At 31.9% G+C, this 19447-nt stretch overlaps 1 protein-coding gene across 5 annotated transcripts in view; it reads right to left on the bottom strand.

The window, feature by feature from the left end:
• Positions 1-19447, bottom strand: part of LOC134681013 (2'-5'-oligoadenylate synthase 3-like) — a 50794-nt gene that overhangs the window by 28601 nt on the left and 2746 nt on the right. Inside the window, exon 1 of one of the 5 annotated variants that reach the window (XM_063540367.1) lies at positions 5420-5438. The exons of the other annotated variants lie outside the window; for them this stretch is intronic. The gene's annotated coding sequence lies outside the window, so the exon portion shown is untranslated. Of the gene's footprint in view, positions 1-5419; positions 5439-19447 lie in introns of those variants that run through there. 5 annotated transcript variants of the gene reach the window in all.

Raw genomic sequence — 19447 nt, 5'->3', positions numbered from 1 at the left:
AATAACAATGTAAAATAAATTCAAACGAGAAAAATAACGACCTAATAAAGTTCATTTTTGATTCCGTTGGACACCCTTCTTGGACATAATCGGCACTGACTTTAAAATTGGAGGAACATCTTTTGAATGATATAGTTAGTTCTTCTAAATTTATAATTTGGTTTTCACTTGAATAATTTAGATTTTTTACAGTACTATATACATTGTACATCGGATAGAATTAGAAATTTAAATTTTTTTGAACAATCCAACCCCCTTGTATATTTAAAAGGTGCCCTCCAATAATATATATCCAACACTATCGTGCAAAGCAGGTGCAACATATATACACCTGTTTTCTTGGGTTATAAGTTACAGGCAGGTTAAAATGTTTACATAGTAAGCACATTGTCTACAAGATAGCTCATGTTCAAAGCTAGCAAGATTCCTCTTTCATTCAGATACGATTTAATACAGTTGGTGAACTATGTTTTTGAAGCAAGTCTTATTTTCTTCTACCTATAGGATAAGTACTATATATACCATGTTTATTACGAGTTAACATATTTAAACAAACGAATCCGAAGGATGAGTTTGTTCAAATATGTTAATGAGTAAGACACATGGTATATAAAATTTGTAATATAAATAAAATGATTGACAGCTTCAAGACTGGAAATTGATCACGTTACAGTTTTATCCAATGGAATGGAAGCTCGCGCAAGTCACTTTTGCGCCTCGTGTATGATATTCTGTGTATTTCATGTAATAGAACCCCTGAATTTGCAAAAAGGAAAGAAAATGTTAGATTTTCCCGATTTTTATTTAGTTTTGCGCCCCGTGTATGGTTGTTTGCGCAAGTAACTTCCTAATGTCATCAGACTGATGTAAACAAAAATATCGGATTCCAGCGTCGGACAAGGATTAAATAATTATTCTAATGACGGTAAGAATTGGGTTTTTTTTTCAAGTATCATACAAATAAATCATATTTTACAGAATTTTCATCTCATTGAAAAATGCATATTTATACATTTCTAGTTTTCGTACAAACTGCTCTCTTCCGTTATTTTATTAATTCGATTATTAGCTTATTTATTAAAACACAATTTTAACGATAAAACACTGTATTTAAACAGTAGCGGATCCAGGGAGCGTAGATAGTGTACGTTCCCCTAATTGATCGCAAAAAAAATCATGTTTTTTCACAGATATTTGTAGCCGATATTTATTCCTTTTTCTATAGGTACCCCCTTTTTAAAATAGAAATTTAATCGGATCTTCGCAAAGGAAATGATAGTTTCAAATTTCATTTTTTTCACAACTTAAAGAAGAAACATTTAGTAATTGTTTCCAAAATTAGGGGAATTCGTAACAATCCTATATAGTTTGAAAAAGGTTTCTTAAGATTTGGGTACACATAATTTATTGCTTTTTGTTATGAAATGAAAACAAATGAAGATCTTGACCTTTTATTACGTTTTACAGTTTCTAAATATTTAAGAGGCGGATACATTAAAAAAAAAAAAGGTGGAGCTTCAGCCATGGAATAACATGAACATGAATATGTTATACCATGCCTGAAGCTCCGCCTTTTCCCTTTGAATTCTAGTTGAGTTGCATATTTAATTAGAAAAGTATGGTACAACATTAATTTGCATATAATATACCATGGTTTTGCCTCACCACACTTTTTAAGCAAATTATTTCATAAAAACATCAAAGGAAAAAAACTAATTTATGTTACAGTATTATAAATACGTTTTATACCAACACAATTAATTATTTGATACAAAAAAGGTAATAAAAATACGGATATCTGTTCGAATCGATTGTCATCCTTTATAAATTAGTTACGGTCATCCTTTACAAATTACGGTCAACTTTTTACCAATCACGGACATCCTTGTTTTATGTTACGGTCATCTTGAAAATATTTTACCTACAATTTACGGTCATCTTAGCGATTTTTTCAAATCCAATTTACTGTTTCATACAAATTTCTCGGTAGTAATATGTGATTTCCGTGTGATTCTTTTATACATTTACATCGTACCAATGTATGCTTTGTAAAGAAAATGCTTTAGAAACACTTAAACAGACAATAAAAATACTGACCTAATTTTTAATCCGACATCTTGGGATGACCGTGAATGCAGTTACGGTCATCAGCTTTACCCCAGTGAAATACGCTGAACTATATGAAATAACTTCGTGCAACAAGAAAGGACAAGTACAGTAGATATAACTTATAACCTCTCATCAAATCTGTCAGAATCTGTCAGGAGAATTCTAGGACAGTATGTAGAATTGTAATCCTGACACCTTTTAGACAGTTCTAGCTAGAACAGTTCTACCCAAGAACTGATTTAGACAATTCCAGTGCACCGTTACGATTCAAATATGATAGAAAAATCTTGCAGCTGAGTAACTATTGACAAAAACATGCTACATTTGAGAAAAATGACTCTAAAGATTTAATTGCAGTTAAGATAATGATTATCTCTTTAATACCAGTGAGAGAGGGTAAAAAAGGCATATCCTTTTTGCAAATACCCCGGTGGCGTTAAAAAATGAACGATATTCATTTGAAAATAGTAAACTGGTGAAAAATAGGGAAATATTTTCATCCGGTTAAAAAAAATAACAACAACTCCTGTCACATTTTTTCCACCGGGTCAAATTTCACCCGGATATAATTTTGCTTTACAGATTGAGTTTCGGGGGAAGGAGGAGGGGTCCGGGGGATTGGAACCTCCCCTTATTTTTGGACGATCAATGCATTTGAACGGGATCATAAAGTTGGAACCGCCTTTACTCTGGGTTGGGACCCCCTTTTAAAATGGCTGCATCTGCCCCTGTACTAAATTTTGGCAAAGACTTAATCGTCACTTATAAAAAAAAAAAGTGTGAATATATTTAACAGGAACGATAAAAAAAAACTATTATTAAATCGCAATTTAAGAATGTCTAAATAAAAAAAAAAGTTATTAATTCAAAACTTACCAAAGTCGCATTTCCCCCTTTTCTTTACCTTACAAGAAACTTTCCTAGGATCCGTGGATTGCGGAATATCGTCCACATTTCTAAAACGTTCACGTAAATTGATTGCTTCATGTGTTAATATTAGCCAATCAAATCGGTATATTGGATTTAATTTGTACGGCTCGTGTGACCCTTTATTCTTTAACCCGAACTCCTACGTCGTTCGGGTTAATTAGGGTCACACGAGCCGTGCAGATTAAATCCCATATACCGACTTGCTTGGTCGATAACTATAACCTATCACATGGCTGAGTGTGTGATTGTAAATGATTATAAATCTTTAAATTTATTTCACTTTCCAGTGCACATTACTCAGTCATTAGTTAACAATTCAATTCAATTCAATTCAAAGTTTTATTGCCATATAAACTTTACAGTTTGTGACATATAACAACAACAAAAACAAATAAAGACAATAACTAAGTAACTCAATATATATACACAAATTCAGGTAAATATTAAAGGGTCCCCTGTCCTCAGTTCCATTGACTTTTTTATAAAGGATCCTAGTTTATTCACTTGTGTTGGTGTTGATGGGTTAAGTATATATATAACTTTGTCATTGTCAGTGAGATTAGCAAATAAATTACTTTCTCTATTAATGCAATCAAAATATGTTAATCTAATATTTGAATTATGAGAACAATTTATTAGGAAATGTTTCTCATCATCTAGTACTTTACATTTTTTGCAAAGTCTCTCTTCGCGAGGAATTTTAAAATGCCTCCCTTTTTCAATTAATAATGAATGGTCACTGATTCTAAGTTTTGTAATTAATTTTCTAAATTCAAAGTTTGGGTTAGAGAGGTAAGGTTTGATCAATAGATTTGGCTCAAGTGCTTTATAAAAATTTAATTTACTTTTATCATCAATAGATGTTAACTTATTTATCAACAGGTTGTTGTAGTATGAGTTTATTTGGGGTTTAATATAGCTTTTAATATTTTTTAATTGTTTTAAATTATCACAGGTTTTTAGTCTATCTATATCAATGTTAGATTCAGAAAGAATATCTTTTGCAAAAGTGAACCATGAATAGGTGCCACTAGAATCCAAAGTTTTAGTTAATTGAAAAGATTCATGTAATAAGGGATTCAAATTTGAGGTGAAAAGCCTTGCTAAATACATAATAGTTTGGGTTTTTATATGACATTCAATAGGCAGTCTTCCCAATTCGTTCCTTGTACCAAAATTTGAGGCACTCTTGTTAGTGCCAAGGGTAAACTTGCAATACCCAAGATGCAAGTTTTCTATTGGAGTCTTGTCAATAAAATTAAATGGGTCCACAATTTTTCCAGAAACCAAAGCTCTTTTTTTAGCTTTGAAATATGTTATATACATGTATGAGTCCAAATATGTTATTTCAGAATTATAAGTCAATATAGGTCTCACTAAGGTGTCAAATAAGTTATTTGACACTCTGATAGGAAGGCTGCCAAGAGAATTAGTATATGTTTTAATAGAGAACAAAACCTTTTTTGCCTTTTTTGTTAATTCAGCTGTACTATGACTAAGATTACCATTTGATTTAATCAGCAGACCCAAGTAAGGATATTCTGAAACATTCTCTATTTTTTTGTTTTTATATACAAGTATAGATGTTTCAGGCTTTTGCTTTGTTGTTGAAAAGACCATACTTTTTGTTTTATTTATGTTTAGAGAAAGCTGCCAGTTTTCACAAAACATGGAAACTTTATTTAGACTATTTTGGAGACCCTCCTTAGATTCTGATAGTAAAAGCAGATCATCAGCAAACAGGAGGGAGCCTAGTTTACTATTTATAAGCTCCAGTGGACTTGAGTTGTCATCGTCCAAACCTTTAGTGATATCATTTATAAAAATATTAAACAAAGTAGGACTTAATGAATCCCCTTGTTTCACACCTCTAGTAATGTCAAAATAGTCAGAAATGTGATCTTTATGTTTTAAAGAGGATTTTGTTTTTAAATATTGTTGTTTTATTACTCTGTAAAAAGACTTTCCTACTCCCATTTTGCATATACAGAAGGGCTGTCCTCCATACAGAGTCAAATGCCTTTCTTAAGTCAATGGAGCATGCATATATTTTTTTGTTATTTTTGTGTATATATTTATTAATTAAAGATTTTAATATGAAAATACTGTCAGCAGTTCTGTGGTTTTCTCTGAAGCCAAATTGACAGTTATTCAGCTGTTTATCCACAACTGTGATTAATCTATTATTGAGTACAGCATTGAATACACATAGACGCATTTCAATTTAATAGTAACTGTATTCACTACTACTGTCATGACTGTCGTGTCTGTTTTGAAAATGATCAAATTAATTGCTATGGCAGTGGTGGAGAAATATAAAACTGTATTTCTGTATGTAAGAAAGAAGAAAACAAAGAAATTAAATCTATAAAAAGGTTACCATTTCCTGAAGAAGCTGTTGTCTCCCTTATCAAATATTCTAAAATTGGAAACAAAGCCGGTGGTGAAAGCATATTTATAGATCTATATAAGAATTAGTTATAATTCAATTCAATGCAAAGTTTTATTGCCATATAAACTTTACAGTTTGTGTCATATAACAACAACAAAAACAAATAAAAACAATAACTAAGTAACTCAAGATATTAATTAATTAATATAAATTAATTTCTCTGTTAATGCAATTAAAATACTGATGTTAATCTAATATTTGAATTATGAGAACAATTTATAAAGAAATGTTTCTCATCATCTATAATTACCGGCACGGGACGTTTGCGCTTTTTCATAGGACATTTGCGCTTTTTTATTTGGACACTTGCGCTTTAAATCATAGGACATTTGCGCTTTTGCAATATTTGGTTTTTATGACTATTCTAACCTGGCAGAGTAAAAGTCATATTTTCCTTTATGGTTATAAACATCAAAATCACTTCAAAGCACATTTCATAGCACATTCATGTCATAGCACTTTGACATATATTTAAAGATAATATAGAGCTAAAAGTAAATATTTTAAAGATATTAAATCACGTATAGCCATCACAGATAAGTTTTCGCTTGATATCTGATGTCCAAAGAGTGAACAAATTTAGCCCTTGTTATCTGTATTGACTGGTATTGCGCCAACATTTCAAATAAATAATTAAGTTTCTCTTTCTCAATTCTTGCATGACTGGGGTGCCGATCATCATAAGAACGAATCTTAATGTAATTCGCCGACTGTTGTTAAATGATACTCTTCAAATATGTATTTAAAAATAAATTGGATGAGTTGAGTAGAACTGTTCATTATAGTGGACAAGACCATTTGTATTACTAAAATGATTTGATAAATACATGTTTAAGTTAAATTTATTTGCAGGTAGACTACTTTAAGGAAAAAGCGCAAATGTCCGGTCAATTTATTACAGGTGAATCGAAATTAAAAGAGCAAATGTCCATAGTATTTGAAGCGCAAATGTACGGAAGCCGATAAGGGCCAGTAAAAAAAAAATTATGTCGTAATTACGAAATCGCTATGTCGTAATTTCGACATAACATGTCGTTATAACGACATCGCTATGTCGTAATTTCGACATATCATGTCGTAATAACGACATCACTATGTCGTTATAACGACATCGCTATGTCGTAATAACGACATCGCAATATATAAAAGAATATGTATTATGATTGCCAAGAGACTAAAGGACACAGATATTAACAACTATACGTCATCATAATGCCCCTAATAATTAGAAAAGCCCCCGCATAGTCAGCTATAAAAGATGGAGGAAAGATACCAGAGGGAGAGTCCCCGAAATGCTGTGTTGCAGACAGTGTTATTATTTAATTATTAGCTCCCTTGGTAAAACTCCAAATTTCATATTTAATGCATTTTATTGTTAAATAATTTACATGAAGCTTAATGAGTATATATTTGTTAATTGCATAGCTTTTGCTATTTGAATTCATTGGTTAAAGATATTTATTTATATTGTAAAGTTTAATATTTGCATCGTCTTATGAAAAACTATTGAGGTTTCTAAATAAACGTATGTCAAATCACTGTACGGACAGATTAGGTAGTTAAAACTATGTGAATATGCGAGCTTAACTTGCCAGCTAAGCATCCCATCTCCCTCAAAATAAGCACACACTACATGGCTTCTTGTAATAAGGGTGAATTGTGATGTAATTTTATCAAAAAATTACCTCGAGTTGTGGAAATCGATATAATAATGTTTACCCTTTAAGTTATTTCAACTTAAAACGCAGTACTGTCGCAAGTTATGTAGGAAGGAAAGATGGGACGGAAGTACATGTATACGGTTTTCATATTTTTTTTTTTATCATAGGATTTTTAACTTTCAAGTTGCATATCATCTGTCATTGTAAAATTTCTATATCTTAATTCATCCCCAATACAAATATATCTGACACTCTGCAAGTAAATCGAACGTTTTTACCCTTGGTTAAATTTGAATAGAATTGTATTTTCTCTGACACATAAGTTGTCAAAATACACCCCTTCAATTACTTGAACCTTGGCTTGAGAATTATTTCCCACGTCATCTTCAGATATATACATTTTAAAATATAGTCATCTACTCCTGGGTCGTCCGCGAAAACGGCAAATAAAAATATAATCCCGTCTTTTTTTAATTCGATGAAACGGTTTTCGTTGCTGTTTGGGATTCGTCTTTCAATAACCTCCATTTCATGCACAAGTTTATATTGATGAAAAGTTCCGGCTTCGCTAGTACAACATTACTTTCATCACGAAATAGCAGGACAAATCGCGAAGTAAAACATTCCGTGAACTGGTATTAAGTGTTTTGATATTGGTGATTGCACCTAACTGAAGTGACGACTTTAAATGATCTATTTCGGAGTACTTCCGTAACATAAATTTCAATTTATTTTATAAAATGGGATTTTCCCCCCATTTCCAAATTCTTTTAAACAAATCGTTAAAAGCTATACAATTAATAAAAATTGCAAAATTTAACCTGTGTCGAACCTATTTCCCCGCGGGTGGAGTCTTAAGCAACATGCACTAAAAAAAATTCGGCAGCAATCATTAACATCTTTCTCAAAATTTCATAACACGATTTGTTTTAATTATCATAAACATCTAATTGAAACTTTAGCACATTTAACGTCGGAAATTAGCATCTTTAGGATTTTAGACGTTCTCAGACATTTGGAAAAATTGGCTACCGTTTTGTAATGTATGGAAGCATTTTATTCCTTTCAGACCCAAATATGTTGTTAATAAGGAAAGAATCTTGGCATTTTTTACTCTTCGTATATCTAATTTTTGTTTTGATCAATTATAAAAAATACGCCTTAACTGCTTTGAAAAATGAAATATCAACTTAGACAAAATGGCTACCGTTTGAAAAACGACTGTGTAGAGAAGATTTTATTGAATCAGCAATATTTGAACTCACATGAGGCAAATATTTGTACTTTTGTTAGATATAATTATTGTCTTACTATTTTTATTCATTTTCTACTATAATATGCAGTCAAGTCAAATGAAATTTGGTAAAATAACGGCTTTAACGCCACAAAGAACCGACACATGTCGTTGTTCCTGTCAAGAATCAAGAAGATCAGAGAATAAGAAATACATAAGAGTTAAAACAGTTTTTCATAAATGTAACATTGGATGGGGACATCCGTTTTTTTCACATAGCTTTCTTTTTTTAATCCTCAAATATACTAGATATTAATTATAGGAGATGATCAAGAGCTGTAAAAACATAATTCAAAACATATATTGAATTTGTTTTAATATTGTTCGTGTTTCTAACATTTTTATTTTGTTTTGCGGATGAAATTTCGAAGATTCTGTTTTAAATCCTAGGGGTTGTAGGAACATCGCGCGTGCCCAACGTTTGAAAGTAGAAATAGAGCTATCAATACTTCAATACACCCTTATACCAAGGAGCCAATAAGTTTGCGCTTATTTAAAGGGAGATGGAAACTTTGGCTTGACTTGGTTGTACAATTTTAGTCCTCTATTAATTCCACATTTCATTCTTCCAAGATGTGTGACTGCATATCTATTCTACGACCAGTAACTTGTTAATTTAAACAACTTTGTCTGACTATACAGCCCTAGCACTATGGGCTATGTTAAACTAAATTGGTATCTATAACATATATAAGTTTCTCACTGAAGGTATCCAAAGAAGGTTACCAAAGATTTTGCGACGATGCAGATATTAAACTTTACAATATAAATAAATATCTTTAACCAATGAATTTTAATAGCAAAAGCTATGCAATTAACAAATATATACTTATTAAGCTTCATGTACATTATTTAACAATAGAATACATTAAATATGAAATTTGGAGTTTTACCAAGTGAGCTAATAATTGAATAATAACACTGTCTACCACACAGCATTTCGAGGACTCTCCCTCTGCTAGCTTTCTTCCCTCTTTTATAGCTGACCATGCGGGGGCTTTTATAATTATCGGGGACATTATGATAACGTTTAATTGTTAATTTCTTTGTCATTTAGTCTCTCGCCAATCATAATACATATTCTTTTAAATATAGCGATGTCGTTATTACGACATAGCTATGTCGTTAAAACGACATACATCACTACGACATGATATGTCGAAATTACGACATAGCGATGTCGTTATAACGACATATTATGTCAAAATTACGACATAGCGATGTCGTAATAACGACATGTTATGTCGAAATTACGACATGCTATGTCGTAATTACGACATCAATTTTTTTTTAATGGCCCTTATCGGCTTCCGTAGAAATGATATCACAGATTATCATTGCAAATAATATTCTGAAATATTCAAGTAAATATCATTTTTTTAAAAAGACAATTATTATGAAACATATTTATAAAAGAAAACCAGAAGTTATTTCAAAGATCATAATTGTGAAATAATAATTTAATAGATTCAATATTTTATTAAAGTCTCACCATATACAATTACATATATTACAATATATATAAGATAAGGTAAGTAAGGTACGTGATATACAGGTAAAAGTGAGTTGTTTTCAGATCTCAGTACAAATATTTTTTCTAAAGGTATACGTATAGTTGCGTTACTAATTGTAAACAGTATTATGGAAGAATTTGAGTATGATGATTTTTTTAACTATATTAAAAATTTTGTCTAGGCGCAAAGTATCGTGTTTTAGTATATCAATATGGTTTTAGTCTCGCTTCAAACGGTGATATTTTTTTTAATTATTTTATAGAATAACGTCCCTTTCAAAATATAGGAACCGCCCCGAAAGGTAATCATAGATTTGAACTGTGCAGTATATCTGAGGTAGTTAATGCACACCTTTGCTGATTATTGCACAGAAGGGACAGAGATTTTACTTTACCCTTGTCATGTGTTATGCTCTTTTATATCTCTGAAAAAATTCCTACACCTGCTTTCATCCACACAATATCAAAATCTTTATTCCTTTTGTTTTTATATATATGTATTTACTAATTAAAGATAGTAATAACAAAATGGTGAGTATGTCCGATGTTGTTCTCAGAAACCATACTGATTCAAAGTTTATCGACAGGTTGTAGGTATCCCCATGGACACTAATTGTGCCCCTTTAATAGTAGACTTGTTTTTGTACTTTTACGAATCACAGTTTATGAGTAAACTCAGTAAAAATCCGTTGAAATTGTATTTAATTGATAAATTCAACAAGACTTACCGTTATCATGCTGATATTTTTTCGTTAAATAATCAAGAATTTTCTCAATATACTGCTGAAATTTACCCCAAGGAACTTACTCTAAATAAATCAAATTTATTCGGTAATAACTGTCCTTTCCTGTATTTAGATATTTCGGTTTTAAACGGGAAACTACACACTAAAATTTACGACAAAAGCGACGATTTTTCGTTCCCAATTGTTAATTTTCCATTTTTAGATGGTGATGTTCCTTTGGCACCATCTTACGGTGTTTATATTTCACAACTTGTTCGCTATGCACGTGTCTGTTGTGACGTTTTTGATTTAAACGAACGCAACCTATGTATTACTGGTAAATTATTAAACCAGGGATATTATTACCATAAATTACTTAAAACCTTTACTAAATTTTTCCATAGATATAAAGATTTGGTTTTGAAGTTTGGTTGTACCTGTAGAAAACTTATTTCTAACGGGATAGCTCATCCTCATTTTTACGGAAATATTGTTAACCGTGCCCGGAAATTTAAAAATGATCCATGTAAACTTGTCTCTCCTTTAGGTAGCAATACACAGTTAGGAGTTTAGTTTCGCATTATGGCCCCTGTGGATTTTTCAAATAGGAAAGTTATTGTGAAATAAAATTCATTTTTAGACAGATGAGTGTTAATTTAGCCTTCAAAGGTAGTTTATAAGAGCATCAAGATTATTTTTTACATGTTTTATGGGCTGTTTTCTGTTTGACAGTCCGTATTTTCATAGCTAGACCGGCCATCGGTCCAGAAATTAATGTACTGTTTACAAACACTCTTTTTCTACACGAAGTTTTTGACGCAATTTTACAAAAAAATGAGATGAAAGACATATGATTTTCATTGGATTTGCTGAATGATATATGTACACAGTTTCAGAAAAGGTATTACTTCAAGCAATTGAAATTCTACTTTTAGTCAAATTTTGGGGAAATATGTGACATCTTTCCCCCCCTTTTTGCAATATTTTATAACAAATAAATGCAGATTGTTGCCATGGATACACCAAAAAGAAATTATATTTTACCATTTTATATACTGGAAATAAAATCTATGAAAGATTCTGATTACATACATATGCCCATATATGACACAAACAGTAAGCTTGATATTGCAAGAAAGCAATGAAAAGGGAATGGTAAAATTCATAAGGGCTAATTTTATTATTTTTTCCTAACTGTTTATTGCTACCTTATGGCATACTTACCAAGCTCAGAATTGTATAATTTAAGACTTTTCATGCCACAAATCTATTGATATTTAGATTCAAAATCAACTTCTGAGTAAATTAAGTGTTTAACAATGACAATATGTGTCAATTTTATTGTTTACAGTCCTTAGCAACCAAAATTAGACATTTTGACACTAGGCTTATATTTGTACTTTATCGGCTTAACGCTTGCTTCTGATGGATTGGGCTGCATGTAGTAGCACAAGTATTGAACGCGTTGGGTTTTTTCTTGCGAATATATCATATTATTGTTTTTATCAAGATTTCATGTTACATTTTGGCATATATTAAATGTATAGTTAAATCAGATGTAAGAAATTGATCCCCATCACCAAGTTTTTAATCAAGTCTTTGGTATGCAATAAGCATAAAGATTAACATTTTTATGATTAAAATTGCTCAATTTTGTACAATGGTGCATCATCAGAGATCTTATTATGATATTCAACATTAAAAAACTGCCAAAAGAGGTACAATTTTTAAGATTTGGCTAAACATTGAGGTAGAGACAAGATTTTACACTTTGACTTGGCACCTTTCTTAAAATCAGTTTTTGTCGCGTTTCAGTGTCAACTGCTAACCTTCATAAAATATTCATTACTCAACCAATTTTCAAAAATAAAAGGCCAATTTACTCGTTTTAGCTAGCAGAACTCAGAAAATAAGTTAAAAGGGAGAATTTGAAAAAAATATTTACTATTAAGGTAGCAATACACAGTTAGGAGTTTAGTTTCGCATTATGGCCCCTGTGGATTTTTCAAATAGGAAAGTTATTGTGAAATAAAATTCATTTTTAGACAGATGAGTGTTAATTTAGCCTTCAAAGGTAGTTTATAAGAGCATCAAGATTATTTTTTACATGTTTTATGGGCTGTTTTCTGTTTGACAGTCCGTATTTTCATAGCTAGACCGGCCATCGGTCCAGAAATTAATGTACTGTTTACAAACACTCTTTTTCTACACGAAGTTTTTGACGCAATTTTACAAAAAAATGAGATGAAAGACATATGATTTTCATTGGATTTGCTGAATGATATATGTACACAGTTTCAGAAAAGGTATTACTTCAAGCAATTGAAATTCTACTTTTAGTCAAATTTTGGGGAAATATGTGACATCTTTCCCCCCCTTTTTGCAATATTTTATAACAAATAAATGCAGATTGTTGCCATGGATACACCAAAAAGAAATTATATTTTACCATTTTATATACTGGAAATAAAATCTATGAAAGATTCTGATTACATACATATGCCCATATATGACACAAACAGTAAGCTTGATATTGCAAGAAAGCAATGAAAAGGGAATGGTAAAATTCATAAGGGCTAATTTTATTATTTTTTCCTAACTGTTTATTGCTACCTTAAATAAACTTATTCTAAAAGGTTACCTATTCAACACTGTAATAAGATCATCGAATATTGTTTTTATTGGTATAAATATTGATTTTGTTATCAGTAGATTAAAAGTTAACTAAATATTACTAGTATGTTATATACATATACATATTCATGGATTTACAATCTTTCAATACCTGTAACTTGGCATTGCACAAGGTCATGTTTTTCTTTACACTAAATCCATTGGATGTTGGATGTGTATAGATTGAAAGTTTAGTCTTAGATGCATGATTTTTTTATTAGTTGTTAGTGGCTTTGGACTAGCTGTCAGTTAACTGCGAGTGCTCTCAGATCTGTTCATTGTGTCTTTTTGTGTCGGGATGTATAAGTACCCGGCCACGTCCACTTGTATTTTTTGTCCATCTGATGAGTTCAACTGATTTTTATAGTTCGTTCTTATGTTGTACTGTTATACCAGTGTCCCAAGCTAGGGGAGGGTTGGGATCCCGCTAACATGTTTAACCCCGCCACATTATTTATGTATGTACCTGTCCCAAGCTCAAAAGCCTGTAATTCAGTGGTTTTCGTTTGTTTATGTGTTTCATATTTGTTTTTCGTTCATTTGTTATTACATAAATAGGTCCGTTAGTTTTCTCGTTTGAATTGTTTTACATTGTCTTATCGGGGCCTTTTATAGCTGACTATGCGGTATGGGCTCTGCTCATTGTTGAATGCCGTACGGTGACCTATAGTTGTTAATGTTTGTGTCATTTTGGTCTTTTGTGGATAGTTGTCTCATTGGCAATCATACCACATCTTCTTATATATATATATGATTCGTCTTTTTTTCAATCTATTTTTATGTCCAATTTATGGACATTATGTTTTCTGGTCTGTGTCTTCGTTCATCCGTCCGTTCGTTTGGCCGTCGTGCGTCCGTCCGTCTATCGGGCGCTTCATGTTAAAGTTTTGTTCGACGTAGTTTTTGATGAAGCTGAAGTCCAATAAACTTGAAATTTAAAGTTAACATGCTCCCTATGGTATTATCTTTCTAATTTTAATGCCAAAGAAGAAATTTTATCCAATTTTCATGGTCCACTGAACATAAAAAATGATAATGAGGATGGGGCATCCGTGTACTTTGAACACATTCTTGTTTAAATTGCGTAAGATACTTTTAAAGACAATTGATAAAAGAAATGACTCTGAAGTTATTGATTTGGGACCGTTCAGGTCTCCCGATTTATGAAGAGCTATCATTAAAGAGTCCCTCCTGTGTATTTGGATATTTATCCGCTTCAAAATAAGACAAAATACGTTAAAGCAAGGATGTTGTATGAATCCTTGGTTTTAAGTATTTATTTACTTTCCGATCACTGGAAATGTAAATTTAATTATTTCATTTAAAATTCTGTTTGCTACAATTCCTACTAGATTACCAGTTTTGAATTGGGAAACAATTTGGTGTATTTTGGCGAAATCTTAACGTATTTCTTCTTTTTTATCTTTTGATTTTAATGATTTCAATATTTTCTAATATTCTTTTGGATCTTTATCTGTTCTTTTTGTTAATAGTTCATACGTCGTTTGTTTATAATTACCCTTCTTTTGTTCAACACATTTTTTTTTAAAGTTGTTTACAAAGTAAAATTTATTTTTAGATCACCTGGCCCACAGGGCCAAATGAGCTTTTCCAATCACTTTGCGTCCGGCGTCCGTCGTCCAACGTCATCGTTAACTTTTACAAAATCTTCTCCTTTGAAACTACTGAGCAAATTAATCCAAACTTGGCCACAATCATCATTGAGGTATATAGTTTGAAAAATGTGTCCGGTGACCCGGCCAACCAACGAAGATGGCCGCCATGGCTAAAAATAAAACATAGGGGTAAAATGCAGATTTTGGCTTATAACTCAAAAACCAAAGCATTAAGAGCAAATCTGACGTGGTAAAATTGTTTATCAGGTCAAGATCTATCTACCCTGAAATTTTAAGATGAATTGGACAATCTGTTGTTGGGTTGCTGCCCCTGAATTGGTAATTTTAAGGAAATTTTGCTGTTTTTGGTTATTATCTTGAATTTTATTATAGATAGAGATACCTGTAAACAGCAATTATGTTCAGCAAAGTAAGATTTACTAATAAGTCAACATGACTAAAATGGTCAATTGACCCCCTAAGCAGTTATTGTCCTTTATAGTCAATTTTTAACAATTTTCATAAAATTTGTAAATTTTTACTAACATTTTCCACAGAAACTACTGGACCAAGTTCATTATAGATACAGATAATTATAAAATATTGAAAAAATTAACCGTTAGGATGTTCAGTAAAGTAAGAATGTACAAACACATCACCATCACCAAAACACAATTTTGTCATGAATGCATCTGCTTCCTTCACATAGACCAAGGTGAGCGACACAGGCTCTTTAGAGCCTCTAGTTTTTAATTTTTAGAAATTTTGGTCAAGTCTAGGATTTCTTCTATATTTTGGGTGGATTTTGTTCAGGACGGCTTCAGCCTTTCTTAAAAGTTCCATCTATTTGTCTCCATTCAACAGAACAGGACAGAAGATAGAAAAAAAAACACCAAAAAACAACACATTACAGAAATTCCTATCAGGAATATAATAATGATGCCAAAAGTTATATGAGTCCTCATATTGTATGAGTTGCATTATATTTGAGATAAGTACATGCATATATTTTAAATTGAACACCATTCTAGCCAATGTCATTTAATTTTAAAAAAAATCAATTCGCTTTACCTGCCAATGTGTTTTGACTAAAAGATGGCGGCAGGGGCTAGTCGAAACATTTTACGAGTGTAGATATTTTTGTGTTTTTGGGGATTTCAACTGAAAGATGTCACAACAAACAAGTACAGTACGTCCCCAGGTGTTATTTGAAATCAATTCATCAACAAATACAATATTTATTAATGGAAAGTAGTAAGAAGAAGAATAAACGAAAACGAAAACAAACAGGGTCGCCATTTTCAAACAAAAAGAAAAAGATGGCTGACCAAAAAAAGTCAAAGAACTCAAAGAGTAAAGAACAAAGCCCAGCTTGCTCCATACCTCAAACACCACAAACTAACCAGGAAACTAACCAGTCACCTTTAACCAGTAATGTTTATTCTGCTGCCCACCAAACATTGTATGGGACTTACCCAGGCTATCCATTTACACCTTTTCAACCACCAGCACCCCATACTACATCAGCAAATATGATGCAGGGTCATCATCAACAATTGCCGCCTGCTATGATGTCCACCATGCCACTATTAACACCATCACCATACACAAATCCAGACTTAAATAGATTTATGAGTGAAGTGACAGAAAAACTTCAAAAATTAGATATGCTAGAAGACATACTAGAAAGGGTTGTCTCCATGGAAGCACACTGCATGACAATAGACTGTGAAGTTTCTAATATGAAAGAACAAATAAAGACACATAATAACACTATCATTAACATTGATCAAGGGCTAAGTGTAATGTCAAACAGAGTACAGAAAATGGATGAACAAAATTACTTTCTATTTGAAGAAAACAGACAATTAAAGGAGAAGGTAATAGAGCAACAGTCAAGATCAACATGATCAATGAGGGAAAACTTGATTTTTAAAGGTGTCCCAGATGATTACAATCCAGAAGAGGACACTGAAGCAATTCTAAAAGATTTTATTAAGAGTGAAATTCAAATAGAGGAGGAAATAAATGTTCATGTTGTCCATAGACTTAAACCAAAACAGGACAAGAGTCCAAGGGGCATAGTAGCTAAGTTTGAGCGACGTAAAGACAGAAATATGGTGCTTAGTGCTGCAATTCAAAAGCTAAAAAACAAAAAGCAATTTGTTGTCCATGAACAATACCCTATCGAAGTAATTGAGCGGAGGCGAGAACTAGTTCCCATACTGAAGGATGCCCGAGCTAAAGGACACACGGCAGTTCTAAAGGAAGATCGACTATATATAGATAACAAACGTTACTATCCTAGGCCAACCAGACAACATCCCCCACCTTCTGCTGCAATGGACCAAAATGGTGAATAATACAGATGTACAAGAGGACAGAGTAGTGACATTGACAACAAAGATATTAATAAAAACAATAAATGTGTGAAAAATGATCTTAATATATTTTACTTCAATGTTTGTGGTTTAAAATCTAAGTTGAAATTTAAAGAATTTACGGATCATATACTAAACTATGATATTTCAATATTTGTAGAAAGCAAACTTGATAATCTAGATGTACTAGATGTCCCAAAAGGTTATACATATGTAACAAAAAATAGGAAACAAATGTGTAAAAAAATCGGGTGGTATAGCAGTTATTTTCAAAAAAAAGCTTAGAAACAAGTTTAACATTTTTATCAAGTGAAAGTCAATTTGTACAGTGGATGAAAGTAGCAAAAAGCATTTTTGGTTTGCAAAATGATGTAATTGTAGGCTGTATTTATATACCACCCGAAGGTTCGAAATATTCAAATTTAGAAGCTTTTGATGAAATTGAGAATGAGTTGATGTCTCTTAAGAAAGTATCATATGTACATACGGCTCTTATTGGCGATTTTAATGCCAAGACAGGCATTTTGAATGATTTTGTATTAGCTGATGAAACTCTATTAGATCTATTTCACTTAGACACTGACAACGAAATTATTTCATATATGTTAGATTATGAAAATCTGAAGTCTTATAATATTCCATTACAAAGAGTGACACAGTGTAGTTGTCAACCTAATTCTTATGGGTATAAATTACTAAATTGCTGTAAAAAATTAAATATGTATATTGCTAATTCCCGTATTGGTGTAGATAAAGGTGTTGGTAAAACTACATGTAAAAATACAAGTGTAGTAGATTATTTATTGTTATCGTCAAAGCTTTTTACACTAGTCAAATAATTTGAAATACAACAGTTTGATCCACTGTTATCTGATGTGCACAGCGCAATACACATTACATTAAAATCACAAAGTACGTCACATAATAACAACTCTGTTACGCCAGACCAAACACCAAAAACAAGGTGGCATGATAACAAACGAAACCAGTTTGTCAATACAGTTCATAACAAAAAATAACAGTTATCGGCAATACTAAACGACCTTCACATTTTACACTCGAGTGATCATTGTACTCAACACGAAATTGACAAAGTTGTTGATAGTATTGGCGAAATACTCGTATCATCTGCGAACGAAACATTTGTTAAAAACCCACGGTCTACAACACAGAGAACTAACCAGAAACCATGGTATACAAAACAGTGTTACGATGCTAGAAAAAAAATTCACAAAGCAAGAAAACAATACAACTTACACAACTAGAGGCTCTAAAGAGCCTGTGTCGCTCACCTTGGTACATTTGTATATGTGAATATTCAACAAAGGACACAGATGGATTCGTGACAAAATTGTGTTTTGGTGATGGTGATATGTTTGTAGATCTAACTTTACTGAACATTCTTGCTGCGTACATATATCCCCATCTATAATGATTGGCCCAGTAGTTTCAGTTAAAAGTGTTAGTAAAAAATTACAAATTTTATGAAAATTGTTAAAAATTGACTATCGATTCATCTGAAATTTTCAGGGCAGATAGATCTTGACCTGATAAACAATTTAACCCATGCCAGTTTTGCTCTTAATGCTTTTGTTTTTGAGTTATAAGCCAAAAACTGCATTTTATCCCATGTTCTATTTTTAGCCATGGCAGCCATCTTGGTAGGTTGACCAGGTCAACGGACACAATTTTTAAACTAGATACCCCAATGATGATTGTGGCCAAGTTTGGTTTAATATGGCGCAGTAGTTTCAGAGGAGAAGATTTTTGTAAAAGATAACTAAGATTTACGAAAAATGGTTAAAAATTGACTATAAAGGGCAATAACTCCTAAAGGGGTCATTTGACCATTTCGGTAATGTTGACTTATTTGTAAATCTTATTTTGCTGAACATTATTGCTGTTTACAGTTTATCTCTATCTATAATATTTTTCAAGATAATAACCAAAAACAGCAAAATTTCCTTAAAATTACCAATATAGGGGTAGCAACCCAACAACAGGTTGTTCGATTCATCTGAAATTTTCAGGGCAGATAGATCTTGACCTGATAAACAATTTTACCCCACGTCAGAATTGCTCTAAATGCTTTG

The sequence above is a fragment of the Mytilus trossulus genome, chromosome 8 (assembly GCF_036588685.1).
Source record: "Mytilus trossulus isolate FHL-02 chromosome 8, PNRI_Mtr1.1.1.hap1, whole genome shotgun sequence".
Taxonomy (NCBI): domain Eukaryota; kingdom Metazoa; phylum Mollusca; class Bivalvia; order Mytilida; family Mytilidae; genus Mytilus; species Mytilus trossulus.
This window is presented reverse-complemented; position numbering and strand designations above follow the sequence as displayed.